Source organism: Mus pahari, chromosome X, assembly GCF_900095145.1.
Source record: "Mus pahari chromosome X, PAHARI_EIJ_v1.1, whole genome shotgun sequence".
Classification (NCBI taxonomy): Eukaryota; Metazoa; Chordata; class Mammalia; order Rodentia; family Muridae; genus Mus; species Mus pahari.
Genome location: NC_034613.1, coordinates 47,652,459 through 47,670,918, shown reverse-complemented (window position 1 = coordinate 47,670,918; position 18,460 = coordinate 47,652,459).

Here is an 18,460-nt window from a genome sequence, read left to right as displayed (position 1 = left end):
CCTCGCTGACCTGCACAGCCCAGTACAGCCAGCGATTGCAGATCTCTTGGTTCCCACCACACTGAAAGACCCACCGACGACCTCTCCCCTTAATAACAAGCTGGACAGAGCGAAAAGAGCCTTTATTCAGAGGGCTTTCCATCATTCCTAAAGCCCTCACAGCAGAGCCTCACACAGTGACTGACTCCATCGTTCTTTCCCTACTTCAGTTCAGTGAGCCCTCAGCATGTGCCCAGTACTGTGCCAAATGCTGTAGATACAGCGCAGTTGTGCACACACTCGGCTTTATTGGTGGAGGAAGACAGATTATGAGCAAGTGAGAAAATAAACACAGTTGGATAAACTGCAGGATAAAAGGGGGTATAAAAAAATTGGGAGGAAGAAGGTAGCATTTAATCTAAGCCCTGCATGGTATGAAAGCAGTGGGTCTAAAGAATCAAGGGATAACTTTCCAGACAGAAGGAGCAGAGAGGCAAGTAAGCCAGGGGAATCCCACCCTGTTAGTGGAGGGAAGGAGAAGGACTTGGTAGAAGAGGGTTGGAGGAATTGCAGGTGAACTAGAGAAACCTGCTCCCCCCCCCCTCTTTTAAAGAGGACCCGAAAAAGGACCAGAGGAAGGAGTAGGGTCACGGAAAACTTTGAAAGGTGAGGATAGTCAGTACTTGGAATGTCTAGAGAGTCAGGAGAGAGGTTCATTAAAGGAATCCAAAGTCTTGATTTAAAAACATGAAGGCCAGATAGGAGAGGAGAGAGTCAGCCCTTTATGCAGAAGCAGATGTTGCCGAGAGGTTGCCGAGAGGCGGAGCAGCTGTGTATTTAAACCAAGCAAAAGGTCTAAACACTGCTGTTCCCCCCACCCCCACCCCAAGCTTCAAAATCCAGGTGATGGCCTCTTTTACCCGACCCAATAGCTATTTGCAAAATTCCTTTCTCTATCTTGCTTCCCAGAGCCTAGGTCTCTTTTCTCTTTCTGAGCCCTTAGGCTCACTGAGGTCTGGTATTTCTGGATTTGCAAAAAAGTCTCCCCACACATTTCTTAGGAAAGGAGGCTGATCCGCCCCAGGCCATCATGGGAAGGCCTAGAACAATTAGCACCACTTCAAGCAGCTCCCCTGCATACCAGCCCTGGGCTCAACCAGAAAGAAACAGCCAAGAGCACTCAATGGAAAAGCTCTGGGTAGCTCTAGACAGAGAGCCTGTTACTGGAGATTTTCAGATCAAAGCCTGGGCTCTCCCAGTCCTAACAAGGTCTGCTCCACCACCTGTCTCTGCTCCGCTAACTCAAGTTCCAATTGATAGTAAAAAGTGGAGAAAGGAAGATTTCCTCTATGGAACCACATTGAGAAGAAGAACAAATAAAGGTCGAGTGACTCCCAAATCCATCCAACATGAGGATTAGGATTGAATAGAGAGCCAGAAGTATGTGTAGCTGAGCAGTGTTGGCCAAGTTGGATATGATCTGGAAAATGACACGCCACTAGACTCCAGTCTGTCCCACAAGGAAGTCCTGACTGTAGTAGTCAATACTGTGTGAACTCTCTCCTTGGAAAGCAGGTTCTTCCTTCAACCTTTCTCTTTACCCAGCAGGAGATTCCTGGGACCATAATCAACTAGCCAAAGGGAAGGGCACAAGTATCTTTAGAATCTGACAGGAAATTACAGACCCTCTCTTAAGGAACCTTCCATTGCCCAATTGGTAGAAATTGTCCCTTTTTTTTCCTTTCACCTCTTTAACCTTCTTTCTTTCTTCCTTAAACTCCTACCAACTCTGTTCCACATCTTCCTGCCTGTCTTTCTTCCCAACTTGTCTCCCAGGAAGTCTTGGGCACCTGATGTGAGCTGTGCTCTACCTCTCCCATCACTGTAGCTAAAGCTGCACAAGCAAGGCCAGCCCTGCTCTCCCTTTAACCCGTCACTCTCTTGCTTTGGAATTCAAATTCTGGAGGTCACAGAAACACATCGTTTCATTTAAAACATAGAACTGTGGTGGTGGTGCTGAATAAGTAGAAGGAAAGGAGTTGTTCAAGTGGTGAGTTTGTTTTAGAACATTTTTGTAATCATGTAATGTGAAGATTCGCACGCACACTCACACACAAAAGGATAAATTCAGATTGTCTAATCTCAGATCTGAATATGCTTGGATATTTTTTTTGTTGAGGAATGTAATAGACATGAGGAAAGGAATATTATTATGAGCAAGAAGGTAGATACATGTAGGTAGTATAAGAAAAGGTATATTTTATTATGCTGAGGTCATTATACAATGTTCACACTCTAAATTCCTAACTACAGCCCTAAGCCTATCTCCCCAAAGGTGCTCACCTGAAGGTCAGCTCTTCACTAAAAGAAGTCTCTAATTCAAGAATCAGGATCGTGGGTAGACTCTGCAGCCACAAGGTGTTGTCTCTCCAGATGTGCAGAGTAGAGCCTTGCTCTTGGTCTCTGCCTATATACTGTCCAGTGGGCGTCATGGGGGTGGGGAGCGGTAGGAGTATGTCTGGTTATCTTGTGTGAGTGATGTCACTGAGTTCTGGCTATCAGAAGCAGCCTTGGATGTAGTGGGGGTCCTGACTAAGCTAATTTTACGTGTCTAAAAGGCATTTCTTACTATGCTCATTACAGATATTCAATTTCAATAGAACGTTGAGCCCTCTTAGAAGGAAATATGGAACATTTAATACACAGAAAAATTAATCCTTTGCCTTCTCTTCAAAAAGTATTGTTAGAGAGAGGGCTAAAAAGATAGCCCAGTGATAGAGTACCCACCTAGTATGAGCCCTGCATTGTGACGAAGAGAGAGAAAGAGGGAGAGAGAAAGAAAGCAACAAGAATTAGCACAGTTTATATTCAACATCTGTTGTAGTCTCATATTAGATATTCTGTTCCCCAGCTTACAGAGGAGTAGACTGAGGCAAAGAAACTATAGAGTCAGGATTTAAAAATAAAACAGGGAGCTTTCGAGCCCACAATCCAAACCAATAAACTATAACTCCAAAACAACAAAGAAGAGTGCTCATCACTTTCCACCAAAATTCTATTTGGTTACATATTTCAGGTCAGTGATTTGTTTTCTTAAAGTACCCACTCATCTAGGTCCCCTTCCACAAGAGACCTTCAGACCTAAAACACTTGGTCCATTTGAGGTTCATCAAGCCTCATGGTAATGATGGGGAGCAGTACAAGCTCAGTAAGTGCATCTTTCTACCACTGCAGCCAACCATTCTTTCCACTCTTTTCCTGTGTGAAGCTGCATTGACCTGGATGGAGAGCGGACATTTCCCTCACCATGTTTTGGTCACTGAAGTTCATCCTGCCCAGAGCCCTTTATGTGAAATCTTCATCACCTCTACATTTCAGGGGTAGCTCAACCTCTGGAGATCCAGAGTTGAACTACTCTGTGTTGATCTTCATCCCAACCTATTTCTCTTCTGCTTCCTGTCTCTGAGGTTGCTACGTCAGTGTTCAAAGTAAAAAAAAAAAAAAAAAAAAAAATCTATTTCTTTTGATTCCCCATCTAATAAATTCCAAAGTCTGGTTAAATTCTTCTTCTGAACTAGTAAAGCCTCCCTTCCTCTTCCTGCCCTTGAGAATCCCACACAGAATCCAGTGATCCCATAGCACATAGATCATGCCATTTAGCGTAACAGATAATGCTGACATACCAAGTAAGATCATGTGTCTATTTCTACCATGAAAGGAGAGGCACTGTAACATGTCTTTCCCACTTATATCTCCCTCCAGTTTCTTGGAACCTGGAAGCTCTTTTAAAGGTATTTCTTGGAGGCAATAAAGAGAGAGAAAGTAGTACCATAAACTGCCATGCATCAAACACTTTTTTAAAACATATGATTTGGTTTGTTTTTTTTTTTTTTTGTTTAGTCTCCCTCTACCCATTTCCTCCAAACTACACATACACACTGAGCTATTTAAAATGAACTGCAAAATATTATTCCATAAAAAAATTGTTCAGTATGCATTGGTAAAAGATAAAGACTCCTCATACAATATCATCACATGTAAGAGGAATTAACTAAAATAAAAAATCCCCTTGCCATCAACAAATAGGTTTCAGAATTCCCTAGATGTCTCACAAATGTTTTTTATACAGTTTATTTCTTCCAAAACAAGATATTTTAAAAGGCCCATTTAATTACACTTATTACTCCATTTTAAGCTAATGTTTCTTTGATGAATAAATGGATAGGAATGTGGACAAATAAAATCTCCTTAGCATCGTCTCTCCTTTCTTCAGCAGTCTGAATTTTACCCATTTTACAAAGAACCTGCTGAAACTCTTCTGTGACAACACAGTCCAAAGTAATCTCTTTCCTTCTCCACAGATGACAATGGAAGTTGTCATCAAGACCTCTTGCCCCTACTGCACTAATCTTTTTTTTTTTTGATTGCAAAAGTATTTATTTTGTTTAATTTGGAGTCCTCACTAGAGATTATCTATTAAATATTAGCCATGTAAATCAATATATAAAGAAAATATCTCCTTGACCACATAATAGGTATAAAGAAATATTCTACTTAAACCATCATAAAAACTGGACCAGGTGACTATTTTAGAAACATGAATGTAAATGGTGCTGTTTTTGCTTTAGGAAATTATAAATATGCTGGCAAATAAAAAACATTTCTAATTCTTTTTTTTTCAGTGACTTTTCCACTTTATTGTTTTAATTTATTTATTATTATTTTCTTTATTTGCATTTCAAATGCTATCCCAAAAGTTCCCTATACCCCACCCCCGCCCCTGCTCCCCTACCCACCCACTCCCACTACTTGGCCCAGGCGTTCCCTTGTGCTGGGTCATATAAAGTTTCCTATTGCACTAATCTTATGTCACATTGTAAAGACAGTTTATCTCCCCTATAAAGTCTCCAGCTCCTAAAAGGAAAGTGATGAATTTTACTCATCAGTGTACAGAGCTTGGCCCCAAGAACAAGGCCTTGCTAATCTGGAACAACCACATAAGCTATTTCTAAACTAATCAATAGTAGAGCAATGTTTGCAGACATGGGCTCAGGTGTGAGTGTGGCCTTCTGTTGGTTTTGAGGTCCAGGGAAATATATAAACTCAAGTGTCTATAATCATTTTTGATGGTGTGCCTCCTACAATAAATTTGGCAGCCTGAATATCCTTTTCTATATAGTATAAGTTGATATATAGAAATCTTCCATTCTCAAATATCAACAAACAATAATTTATTTTTATTGTAAAAATTTATATTCTATAGTAATGTGTTTACATCATGTTATTGTAGCTATCCAGTTGAATCTAAATGCTATCAGTATTTACTAAATACTATATGCCAAGTATATATACTAAATACTATACTCAGCATCAGGCACATAAATATAGACCATCAATTTCTTTTATAGTTGAGTATTTTACAGTGTTCTCTGTATTGCCTCCTTAAATTCATATCTCCATTCTCTTCTACAACAGAGGTTTGACCTAATCTAACACATATTTTGCATGTAAATCTGGATTTGATCATCTAGCACAAACTTTTTTAGTAGGGAGACTGTATTCATGCTTTTTCTCACTAGCATAAATTATTCAGTCAAGTTTCCCATATTAGGAGAAAACCCAGCAGTCAGCAGTGGAGACTCGGCCTGGGAAAACCCCTTTCAGGTTCATGCTATCCTCCCCCCTCCTCTGCCAGACATAAATGTCCATCCGTTATTTATTTATTTATTTATTTATTTATTTATTTATTTATTTATTTATTTAGATCAGGTGGGCTTCTAGCTCACTGTGTAGCTGAGGATGACCTTATTTCCCAAGTGCTGAGAAAACAGCATGATGTCTGGTTTATTGCTATATTTCTTTGCAAAAATGTACATACATTAAAATTAAACTTTTATATATATTGTGTTACTAGAGATTTTAGGGACAAAGTCTGGGATTTGCCATTTTCAACAAGTTAGGGTCAAACCCATCTTCCCATATGAAAGTACAAGGGACAAGGAATACTAAAGGCCAAAAAGGGAGACTGAGTTAATGTAGCCACTAAGAAAGAGGTCTGGCCACCCTGTGTTTGTCTCTGAGATTGTGGTTTAAGTAAAAGGTGAGCAATGTGTATAGTTAAGCAGCCCTGGCCAATGTATACTCCCTTCCATCACTGACTCCATATTTTCTAGGCTCCAATCTGTCCTTTAAGGTGGTCTGATAAGTTGTTAGAACTATGTGAGATCTCTTTCTGCAAGGCAAGTTTCTCTCTGGCTGGTACCAGGCTTCAGCATCTCCCTCCTCCCAACAGGAGAGAAATTTCATTTTTGATTAAACCTTCTTTGGACAATTTGTGAGTATAAATTTTATGCTATTGTAAAGTTTATTCCTAAGTAATTTATTCTAGTATGAATGAAATTATTTTCTTAACTTTAGTATTTAATTGGTGATATAGTGCAGAATTACAAATGATTTTTATATATTGATCTTGTACCCTACAACCCGTCAAGTTCCCTTACTCCTGGAAAACACATAAATATTTTTATAGTTTTATATTATTTTTCTTTTAAATTTATTTTAGACTTCATTGTAAAAAATGTCACAAAAACTTTTACACCAAAATTAAGCAGGCCCAACTCAATGAACAAAATTCATAAAGAACCATAAAAGGTAGGTATAACCTAATACATAGCTGGGTGTATCATTTTGTTAAGAATCAAGTTTCTTTGGTGATTTTTCTGCACATGACCACATTCATGAAAGTAGGTTTTTGATGGCCTCAGTTCTGGCCTTTCAGTTTACCAATGGCTCAGGTCATACATGGCTTTCCCTGACAAGATTTAGCAGTTCTAGCATCTACACCATATGGCACAAAATAGATAGAGGTCTAACAACAACGAAAGTGTAAGCCTGAAATTCTGGCTCAATCCAGGTGTGCATGTGTATGCATGTAGAAGAGTAGGAAGCATGATGCTCGACCCTGGCTTCTCACTAGGGACAGGGGGACTCCCACGGACTAGTAACACTAGCACCAGCTGCTCCTCCATTTTGACAATTACAGACTTTTACATTTATTTCGAAAGACCTCGTGGATCACTGCAGCAGTATTGGAAGAGTCAAGCATGTGCCTACTTCACCATGGTTTCACCATGAAACCATTGGTTTATTTCCTCAACATTGTTTTTTTCTTTTTGTTGTGCTGATTGGGTAGACAAGGGCTCTACCACATAATCAGCCAATACTTACTGAGGGCACTCTTTGCACCAATCCATATTCTTGAGATACTAAAATCTTAAAATACATTATCACACCTGATCAAAGCACAAGCCTCTTTGGGTGCTCTATTTTAAAATGTGAAATTTGTCTCCATAACATAGAGGAACATTTCCAGTCTATCAGGATGGCTAGATTCAAAGAGATCTGCATGCACACCATCTCCTCCTTTCTGCTCCCTAGATTCACCTGCTTGTTCGCTCTCAAAATAAAAGACCCTCAAGGAGATCTAAGCTCACCCTGGAAAGAAACCCCCCCCTTTTTTTTTCATTTTTCTCATCTTTCCCTTCAATTACACTGATGATGTCATTAAATGCTGAAATCACATCTAGGAAAAAATATTCCTGCCACCTACTCAATATTCAGTATTATTCCCTAGGACCTGGAGCCTTGGGCTTTTTTTTTTTTTAATGGTAAGTATGGTAAGTTATTTTAAAGAATTCAGTCATGATGATGAATTCTCGCTTCTGGGCAGACCTCTTATGCTGCCATCCTCTTGGCATTTCTTCTCTGATGAATGTGTACTTAGGCTGTGCGTGACATTTTTTCTGATGATTGGGTTTCACATCTTTTATTCGGCTCTAGAAATGCTAAAATTAGATGCATTTTTCAGTCTGTTGTTCAATGGGGGAGACAAAAGGCGTCCTCTGCTCTTTGCTATTTAACAGGCTGATGTGCTGACTAATTCTGCAGCAGCTTTCTCCATTAGTTCGGCTGCTAAATATAGCTGTTGACACGGTGTCTGATAAAAGCTAGTTAATTAAACAGCATTTTTCATCCATTAATATTTCCATTGTTGACTGTTTAAACACAAACAGTATCGCTACAGTAGAAGCAAGTCAAAACAAGGGCATCCACATATTAGAATATGTTAGTGTCATTTTCAGCCATTTCCCCTGTTACTTCAGAAATGAAAGCTGCTGAGAAATGTCACAGACAGCACAGGCTGAGGTTACCTTTATGGAATTATGGGACCTGAGGGAGGCCAGAGAGGCCATCTAAGGTGGAATCAACTAGGGCTTTAGTGGTTTGTTCTTTGTGGTGTTAAATCTTGTGTTGTGTCCACATAGCTGCATGCAGACCTCTGCCCTACATGTTTATGTCACAGCTATGCCTAGATTTGCTCAGCCTCGGTGAGCATTCAGAGGTGGCTGAATGCTGACAGGCTTTGATTCTCAAGCTTCAGAGAACTTATGGCTCAGTCCAGTTGAACAAAAATGGATGAAAATTAATTCTTGACTTGTTTTCTGGGGTGGAGAGATTTAGGAGTATGAATCATTGTTGGTCAAGATTCAGCCTATATTTGGGAATTGCTCAAGAGGTACTTCCATGTTAAGCTATGACATGAAACGACTATCAGTGGAAGAAGTCCTTTTTTTTCCCCTGTTGTCTCCCCATAAAACTCAGCCCATAGGGTGTACTGTTAATTGCTATGAATGCATTAAAATATAAACTACCTTCTTTCTATGGCTTTCAAAAAACAAATCAGGACTGAAGATACAAGCAATATTCTCTGTTAGTGCACCTGACATTGCTTAAAGTTCTAGAGGTAAATGGTCTGTCTCATTTACTCCTTAGTAACTTCATGAAGCATGTAGTCTGTTTCTTAGCCTGTTTTATTTGAAGAATTTCATTGGAGTAAAGCTTTGGATGAGACCACAGGTAATCAAAAGGGCTTGCTGCTATTTAGGCCCAGTTTTACTCCACCATGCCTGAATGGATAGAATTGGAGGGTTCGTTTTAGTCATAGACAGACATGATCCCCCTTTCTCTGCCACTTTTGAAACGTCAGTGTGATTGGTGATGTGGCCTATATTAACCGCTTTCACCTCTGTTGGGGTGTTTCTGTATTCACTGATGTACTATTCCAAAGGTGTGAGCAGGTTCTCAAAACTAACGCTCACTCATGCGTACTTGTGTATACTCACCCTCAACTACCTATCACCCAGTCCTTTGGGAGTCATGCAAAAATCTTCCCCACGACCAAAAATTGGTGTCCCATCTGATCCCTTCCATCTGGTCTAATCTCAAGAAGTGGCACTGGTGACACTGATACCCTCATTTGCTCTTCTTAATTTTTATAGGGTGTCACATGACCACACAGGTACCTATAGACTGAAGAAGTTCCTCTGTTGTGCAGAAACCAACTCTTGCAAGTGAAACTTTCCTGAACCCTGCCATCCTTGGTCCTTCCAGTGACAGCCTGTCTCCAAAGGATTGTCCAGGGTCTGTAAACTTGAGTAGTACAGATTGACACAGCATTGCATGCCTGGGAACATTGTGGAAGACTTGGGAAAAATAAGCCATAAGCTATATAATAGAATCCCAGGATTCCACTGGCTTCTAAAGCAGAATAAAGCTATAGGCTCTAGCCTACAGACCCTGTAAGGCTCCCTGCTGGCTCCTTTCTCCAATTTCACCTCCTATCCTCTACCAGACCCTCCAAGCTTTTTTCATTTATTTATTTACTCACTTTAAATCTGATCATAGCCTCTCCTTGTTGCCCTTCTCCCAGTTCCACCCTTATAAATCCCTCCCCCCCCATTATTCCCTCCCCTTTTCCTCAGAGGAGGGGAATCCCTTCTTGGGTACCACCTGCCCTAGGGCATCCAGTTCCAGCAAGACTAAGTATATCCTCTCCCACTGAGGTCCAACTAGGCAGTCCAGGTAAGGAAGGGGATCCAATGTCAGGCAACAGAGTCAGACAGCCCCTGCTCCAATTTTTAGGGAACCCACATGAAGATCAATCTTCTCAAGGGCTCCAAATATGTCAGAGACCTAGGTCCAGGTCCTGCATGCTCTTTGGTTGGTGGTTCAGTCACTGTGAGCCCCCCTAGACTCAGATTACTCTGTAGGTCTTCTTGTGGTGCCCTTGACCCTTACTCTTCCACAGGACTCTCCAAGCTCTACCTGATGTTTGGCTGTAGGTCTCTGCATCTGTTTCTATCTGCTACTGGATGAAGCCTCTCAAGAGACAGTTATGTTAGGCTCCTGTCTGCAAGCATAGCACACTATCATTAATAGTGTCAGGGGTTGGCTCTCTCACATGGGGTGGGTCTCAAGTTGGGCCAGTCATTGGTTGGCCATTTTCCTCTATTTCTGTTCCATTTTTATCACTGCGCATCTTGTAGTCAGGACAAATTTTGGGTTGAAGGTTTTGTGGGTGGGTTGATGTTCTCCTCCTGCCTCGTATGAGAGGTGGCCACTTCAGTCTCCACATTTCCCCACTGGTAGTAGTCTCAGCTAGGGTCATCCCCTTAGACTCTGACTTCCCCCACAGATTTCCATTCTCACCCCCAACCCACTCCAGCCCCTCCCCTCCCCACACCTGATCCCTATCCCCGTTGTCCCCCTCCTCACCCCCTCTCCCACTCTGTTCCCTCTCTCCATCCACCTCGAAGGACTATTTTATTCCCTTTCTGTGTGAGGTTCACACGTTCTCCCCGCCAGGGTCCTTTTTCTTAGTTTATTTGACTCTGGATTGTAGCATTCAATCTTTTGCCTTTATTTCCCTAGCTACCAAATCAATTCTCCCCATCCCACACCCTGATACCCTCATGTGGTTACTAAATTGTCATTGCCCTATCAAAATAATACTCCCAAAGCTAGGTTACGTTTACAGTAGCCCATGTTTGCATCTTAATTCTGATTTCAACTTTCAGAACCAATCTGTTTGTTATCTTCTCATGTCTCTTACCACTATGTTGCCTTGTAAGAGGTTTTGGTCTCCCTGTATTGCTGTACCACCCTAAGTACCTAGAATAGCACTTTCTATTGAGCTAATAAGTGCTCCAGCATGTATTTCCCTTGCTGTAGTGGTTGTAGTACTGCATATGGGACACAGTGTCTCCTGCCAGCTAGATACATGCTCTACCACCTAACTGTAGCCATAGCCCCATTGCATAAGTATTTATTGACTAAATAGAGGATTACTTACTAGTCTGCTTGTGACCTGGTTATACAAGTAAATCACGGGTGTTTGAAAGAAGAGGAGAGATATGAAATAAAATAATTTATGAACCAGATTTAAGCTGGGAATTCAGGTTAAAACAATGTCTTATTGTGTATAGATGTGGTCAATCTTGATTATCTGTGGCTTCTTCAGAACCTCTGTCAATGAATTATGTTTTGAAAAAAACAAAACAAAACCCTAAATGTATCCAGAAGAATGGCATCCAAGCAAGAAATTCCTTCGAAAATGTAGAATAATTAACCAGCCCTTCCTTAACTTTATCTGTTATATAAATAACATGCTTAGTGTCGGAGTTCAAACACGTATTGAGAAATTGATAAGTAATTAGCGGTTGACAAACTCTAAGCAGTAATGATGTCTCCAAACACCAGAAGGGGATTAATGAATCAGCTCTGGAGTAGTCAGAGTCTCAAAGGCCTCCTGGGGCCATCATTTCAGGCTCCTGAATACAATGAGACAGAGGAGGACCTCGGCAAACTGGAGCCTGGGACAGGCTGAAATGAGTGAGGGCTAGAGATAGTAAGAAAAATCACAAGTCCCAAGTTTTTATGTGAAACTACTTGATTTTTTTTTAAATGTTGGCAACTAATTTCGCTATTTTTAAAAACACCAGAATGGCCAAATGAAACATGTCTGCAGGCTGAACTTGGCTTGCAGACCCCTGCCCTGGCTTCTCAGATGCCTCCAGTCTGACAAGTTTCTTATTTTAAGCTGGCACACAATGTGGGTAAACATTTTTAAACTTCTGAGGAGCATAGAAACTTCTCTAAAAGAAAAGAAAATATTGTTTCAAGTAAAACAAACTTGTATTTATCACACACTTGAATTTTGACCAGTATACAGATGTTTTAATAAAATTGTTTATCCTTTATTTAAGCATAAAACAAGGGGAGCTGGAAATTTAAAGAGAAGAATGCTAGCTGGGACATTTTAAGGCCAAGATAAAGAAAAATGGAGGAGCAACCTCCCTAGGTGAGAGGTTGATGTGTGAGTTCCCGTCTACTCTTGAAACCCAAATTAACTCAGAATAGTAACAGCAGAGTCCTGAGCTTGGCCCTTGAGAACATTTTCATCTCATTGGATTTTTTCAGCCCATTAAAAAGAGGGAGAGGTTAATACCAGCACCCAGGAATTTTCCATGTCCTTAAAAAAAAAAAAAAAAAGGGATTCGAATTCCAGCAAAACCCACTAACCCAAAGAGCATATTAAATATCTAAAGTACTTCTAAAGTACTAGCAGACAAGTTCCAGGGGCAATCAACGGTTTACACTCACTTCTCTCTAATAGCATGGGGCTGGTTTGGCATTTTTATGATAATGTTAAATCCATTAGTGAACTCAATTGTTTCCACATTACCAAAACATACTAATGGGATAATTTCATTTTTTAAAGCTTTATTGCTGTGTGGAGCATTGGAATCTCTGAAAATAATAACCTGAAAAGAGTAATAACATTTGATTGTAAACTCAGAGGTTGATCAGAGTGATTTCTTTAAAAAAATACTCTCATTGCAAATGTTACAGTAGCAATACAAAAATCACATAAAATAATGAAATTATTATCCATTTGGAGTATCTGAGGAGTAGATTTAACAGGAAAGATATAATGCTTATATTCTAAAAGTACACTATATAGCCAGATTGTGGTATGCTTTTAATCCCAACACTTAGGAGGCAAAGAGAGGTAGAGCTCTATGAGTTCAAGACCAGTCTGGTCTAGAAAGTAAGATTCAGGACTCCAGAGCCACCCAGAGAAACCCCATCTTGAAAAACAACAAAACAAAAAAAAGACATTTTATACAGAGATTAAAGACCTAAACCAATGCAAAGGCATCTGAGTTCAAAGAGCAAATTTTTCACTATTGTAACGATGGAAACAACTTCTGAGCTGACCTACAATTCAACGCAACTGCTAGAAAAATTTCAATAACCTTCTTCTGTGGACATGCAAAGCAAATTCGCAAACATAGACAGAATTTCAACGGCTGAGTGAGGTAACAAGAGCAGCTGTATTCATAAAGAGAGTAGAATTATAGTCGTCAGGGGATGGAGGAGAAAAATCTATTTATTGAGTACACTGTCAGTTTGGCATAATGAAAGGGGTTCTTAAAGATGAGTTTTGATTGCTGCACAGTTACATTAATATGCTACTGAAAGGTGCCTTTAAAATGGTTAGAATGATAACATTTCGTTTCTGTATATTTTGCTATAGAAATAGTTTTGATTAGCAAAGGAACTAAATAGATTATTCCCCCAAAGAAAATAAACAAAAGGCCAATAAGCATATGAGAAGATGTTTAATATCATTAGTCATTAAGCAAACATCTATTAAAAACATGATACTGTTCCGTACCCACTAAGATAGTACAAAAGACAAGCAATGAAAGTTGGGGAGAATGTAGAAATTGGAACTTGTGTGCTGTATTAATGGAACTACAAGATGCTACAGCTGCTGTAGAAAACTGTTTGGTAGGCCCTCAAAGAATTGACCACGGGCCAGACGTGGTGGCTGATTCCTGTAACTTCAGCTATCTAGTGAAACCCTGTCTCAAAACAAAATGTTACCTATGGAGTTACTATATGAAGAATCAATTCTATGTCTACCTTCATAGATGTCAAGAAAAGTGAAAAATAAGCCAGGTGGAGGTGGTGCACCCCTTTAATTCCAGAACTTGGGAGGCCAGTTTGGTGTATACAATGAGTTCCAGAACATTCAGAGCCACACAAGAAGACCTATTAAAACAGAGGGGGGGAGAGAGGGAGGAACAGAGGGAGGGAGGAAGGGAGGGAGGGAGGGAGGAAAGAAGGAAGGAAGGGAGAAAGAAAGAAAGAAAGAAAGAAAGAAAGAAAGAAAGAAAGAAAGAAAGAAAGAAAGAAAGAAAAGAGAAAATAATTTCTGACAAAGTACTGTTGAGAGCAACATTGTTCATTTTAGTTCCCAAGTGAAAACATGGTGCTTTTCAACTAACGAATACATACAGTGTAGAATATTCATATGTTTGGAACTGTGTTTATTAGCACTGTGTATTGTAGTGCACACTTATAATCCTAAAACTAGGAAGACAGAAGCAGGAAGACAGAGTATGCAGCCATTCTCAACTGCATAGCAAGTTCGAGGGCAGCCTAGGTCATGTGAGACCCTATCTCAAAAAAATTAATTAATTAAAAGCAAATGACGAGCAGGCTGGAAAGATACATGGACAGCTATGTGTCTATTTATAGATTTTTCTTTTAAATTTTTGTTACGCTTTATTTCTTAATTGTGTGTGCATGTGGGTATAACCATGTAACAGGGCCATGTGGAGGCCAAAGGGCAACTTACAGGAGTCAGCTCTCTCCTTCCTCTACCTAAGTCCAGAAATCAAGTGGAAGATGTCAGGCTGGTGGCAGGTGTCTTTGTCCACCTTTACATCATCTGTCTTACTTTAAAATTTTACTCAGGAAAAATGATATGATGGTTATTCAATTAGTAGAGGGTGGGGAAGAAGAAAATATAAAGACAAATACTGTGGGAACAACAACCTTTTGTTTCTCCTTCCCTTCTCCCTCTACTTGGGCCCTGCTCACTCTGGCCCCCAGTCACTCCGGACCCAAACAAACCTTTTTTTGCCCACCACCACTGAAAAGAACGATGACAAAACACATTCCGGGATGTGGATAGTGTGGATGGAAGTGTGCAGCCTCCCCGAATTGCATCCTTGCCTTCACTTCAGGACTGAAGACCTTCCGATGACACAGGAACCTAGCAGTCATAAATTCAGTCCAGCAAACTGTAATGTCAATGTGAGTGGTGCATCTGTACCTTATCCCACCATTAGAAAGAAGATTTAAGAATGGGTCCCTTGCCTGGCAAACACCAAAGTGGATGCTCACAGCCAGCTATTGGATGGAACACAGGGTCCCCAATGGACGAGCTAGAGAAAGTACCCAAGGAGCTGAAGGGGGCTGCAACCCTGTAGGTGGAACAATATGAACTAACCAGTACCCCCTGAGCTCCTGTCTCTAGCTGCATATGTAGCAGAAGATGGCCTAATCGGCCATCACTGGGAAGAGAGGCCCCTTGGTCTTGCAAACTTTATATGACCCAGCACAAGGCAAGGCCTGGGCCAAGTAGTGGGAGTGGGTGGGTAGGGGAGCGGGGGGGGAGTATAGGGAACTTCCGGGATAGCATTTGAAATGTAAATAAAGAAAATAATAATAATAATAAAACAAACAAGCAAAAAAGAATGGGTCCCTCGTTCAACACTGTACAAGTAAACATAGTGATGACTAGTGTTAGCATGACATACTGATACATATTGCCACATGTATAGAATATCTTTTCCATTATACTAAGCAAAAGTAATTAATAAAGAGCATATATATTTAAAATGGAGTACATTTTAAATGGGATAATTGTATGGTATATAAATATATCAAGGAAGCTGTTCAAATGTGGTGGGCTTCTTTCACACTTTAAAAAATTGAAGCTTTATTTTCCAGACGTTGAAAAACCCACATACATGTTGTCCCCTGAGCACAGTGGTAGTACAGTTGTCCTCTAACTTCCATTTGAGGGCTGGCACAATGGATCAGCAAGCAAAGCACTTAGCACACAAGCTTGATGAGTCACCAACATGGCAAGGTAGCAGGAGAGAATCAGGGCCAGACAGGTGGATCCTCTGACCGCCACACATGGCATGTGTGAATTCACACACACATCATGCACTCACAGGATAAATAAAAATAGTTAAGCATTTTAAAACATCAGAGAAAAAAATTTCAACCTATAATCCCATTTTAGCTATTAAACTAACCAAATGAGGCTAGACATCAATTCAGAAATGCAAGAGAATCAGCGAGTTTTAAAATCTTTATTACTAAACCAACCTACTTATATGGAATATAGAAACAAAAAGAAAAATCGTTTTCCCAATGAGATGAATCTGACTCTCCAAACAGTAGTGACAGACTCTACTTGGTAAGCTAAGATGCTAGTGGACTTGCTACAGTAGAAATCTGTGTAACATCCTATAAGCAGTGTCTAATAGTCTAATTGTTCTTCTTAGAGTTGTACAAGGTAGCATTATAAATTTTCATCAAAATGTACTGGAAGTTCTGACAGTTTTGGTTGTGTCATTTGGGTAGGACTTTCTTAATTCTTGGGAGAAGATGTGGCGAGAAATGTAAGGCATGCAAGCAAAGATGATGAACAAGGGGAAGGACTGCTCAGGTACCCTTCTAACAGACCACTGGAGGACATGTGCTACAAAACAAGAAGGAAGATGACATGTGACTTAAGAAACTGGATCCCATCTGAGTAGCATAGGGAAGGCTCAGCCTGCTCATTGCACTGAGGGCTTGGAGAACAGGCAGGCAAGATAGCCACAAAAAGCTGGCAGACTCTAGAAAGGTGGTGTTTGAGAAAGAAAAGGGGTGGCAGAATATCTAATAGTGCAGAGAAGGTATGAAGGATTTCATATGTGTGGGTGAGAGATAAGAGAAAATAAAATAAAATGAAAAGATGATTAGTGAATGTGGGACAATACATTATAAGCCAAGAAAAATAATCATTGTATGGCTCTGTTCTATGATGAATGATATTCACATAGTTGTAACAGTACAAATATTTGTAATCTTTCAAAACACAGCAAAAGGGCAACGCAACTAGCCAGAATAAGATTCGCAGATTTTCATCTGGCTAATGCTTTTCTAATGTAACAAGAAACCGATAGGTGATACCTGAAATGGCTCAGTGGAGAAATACCAAGAAAACCCCACAGTAAAGGAATGTGGGCTTAACTAGAAGAAACAGCTAAAAGTGTTTCAGTGGCTGCTTCCCTAGGGCAGAACTAGGATGTAGTAAAGGTGAGTCAGAGGAGCAAAGATTTTTATTATATGAATTTTAATTCTGAATCATTTGTTTTTATATTGTTATATCCTATTGATACATAGTTTAATTGTTAAAAATTAATTCTAGATATACTAAAAACTGTGAACTTGCTGAACCAGAGAGAGTTGAGATTTAATTAGAAGGATGCTGTCATAATCTTGACTAGAAATAATGAGGAGTTGCCTGAATCTAACTTGACAAATGAGTATTCAATGAAGCATATTCAACTCATTCTCATTTTAAACATTTCATATTTATCAAGACCTTTGTCCCTAAAGGAGGCTCATTAGATTGCAATCTCAGAGTAGGGACTTTGTCTGTGTTGTTCATTGCTGTATCCCAGTATCTGTCAGCATATCTGCCGAGTAAATACATGCATATAAACACATGTCTACAAAACCAAATTACATTCTTTCTGGTTCCTAAGATGATACATATTTAGAAAATGGCTGCTTCCTTATATGCCAGAAGAATAATAGCCATACCACTGCCATCTCTCATGAAACAACAAAAAGTCGGAATGGGAGACCTAGTTATTCTTCTGCAAAGCAGGCCTTGTGTGCCTCCAAAGCCCAGAGAAGGTCTGTAGCATGGATGAGCATAATCATTACAGGGATAGGGGCTGGAGCTCAGTTTGCTTTGGCCAAAGAGTTGCTAAGATTCCATTTTATCTTCAGCAAAGAGACCAAATCAAATGCAGAATTGCAAAACTAGAATCCAAATCCTTTTGTACAAGGTATTTTCACAGAATTCGGTGTAGAATCACAAGTCTTAGAACTTGAGAAAGCAACAATTCAAGAGGCAAAGTGCCCAAGAAGTAAATGATTAAGTTATACAACTGTCCATAAGAGTGCCAGAGGAATTTTGAGTCAATATATTAGGAAATAAGAACAAAACCTTGACTTCTTTCTAGCTGAAAACCATTGAGCATTAACTTTGAGATAGCATTCTCACTGCCTCGTTCTCCTAGGAACTCTGAAGGTTGAATTTTCTACACATGTTCAAATTGTAACAGGCGTGAGCTAGGGTAGATTTAGTGTTTTGTTTTGTTCTGCTTTGTTTTTGCAGTGCTGAGGATGGAAACCAGGGCCTTGCATGTACAGGCCATTGAGCTATATCCTCATCCCATGGCTAAGCTTTTAAATAACCATTGAAATTGTTGGTAGAATGCTCGCCTAGCACACACAAAGCTCTGGGTTTGATTCCCAGCATGGCACAGACAAGATGGAGTGCTACACACTTGTTATCATAGCACATGGTGTAAAAACAAGAGGATTAGAAGTTCAAGGTCATGCTCAGCTATAAAAGAAATTCAAGGTAAGCCAGGGTTACATGAGATATTCTACCCCACCCTCCCCTCCACACACACCAAATCAAGCACTG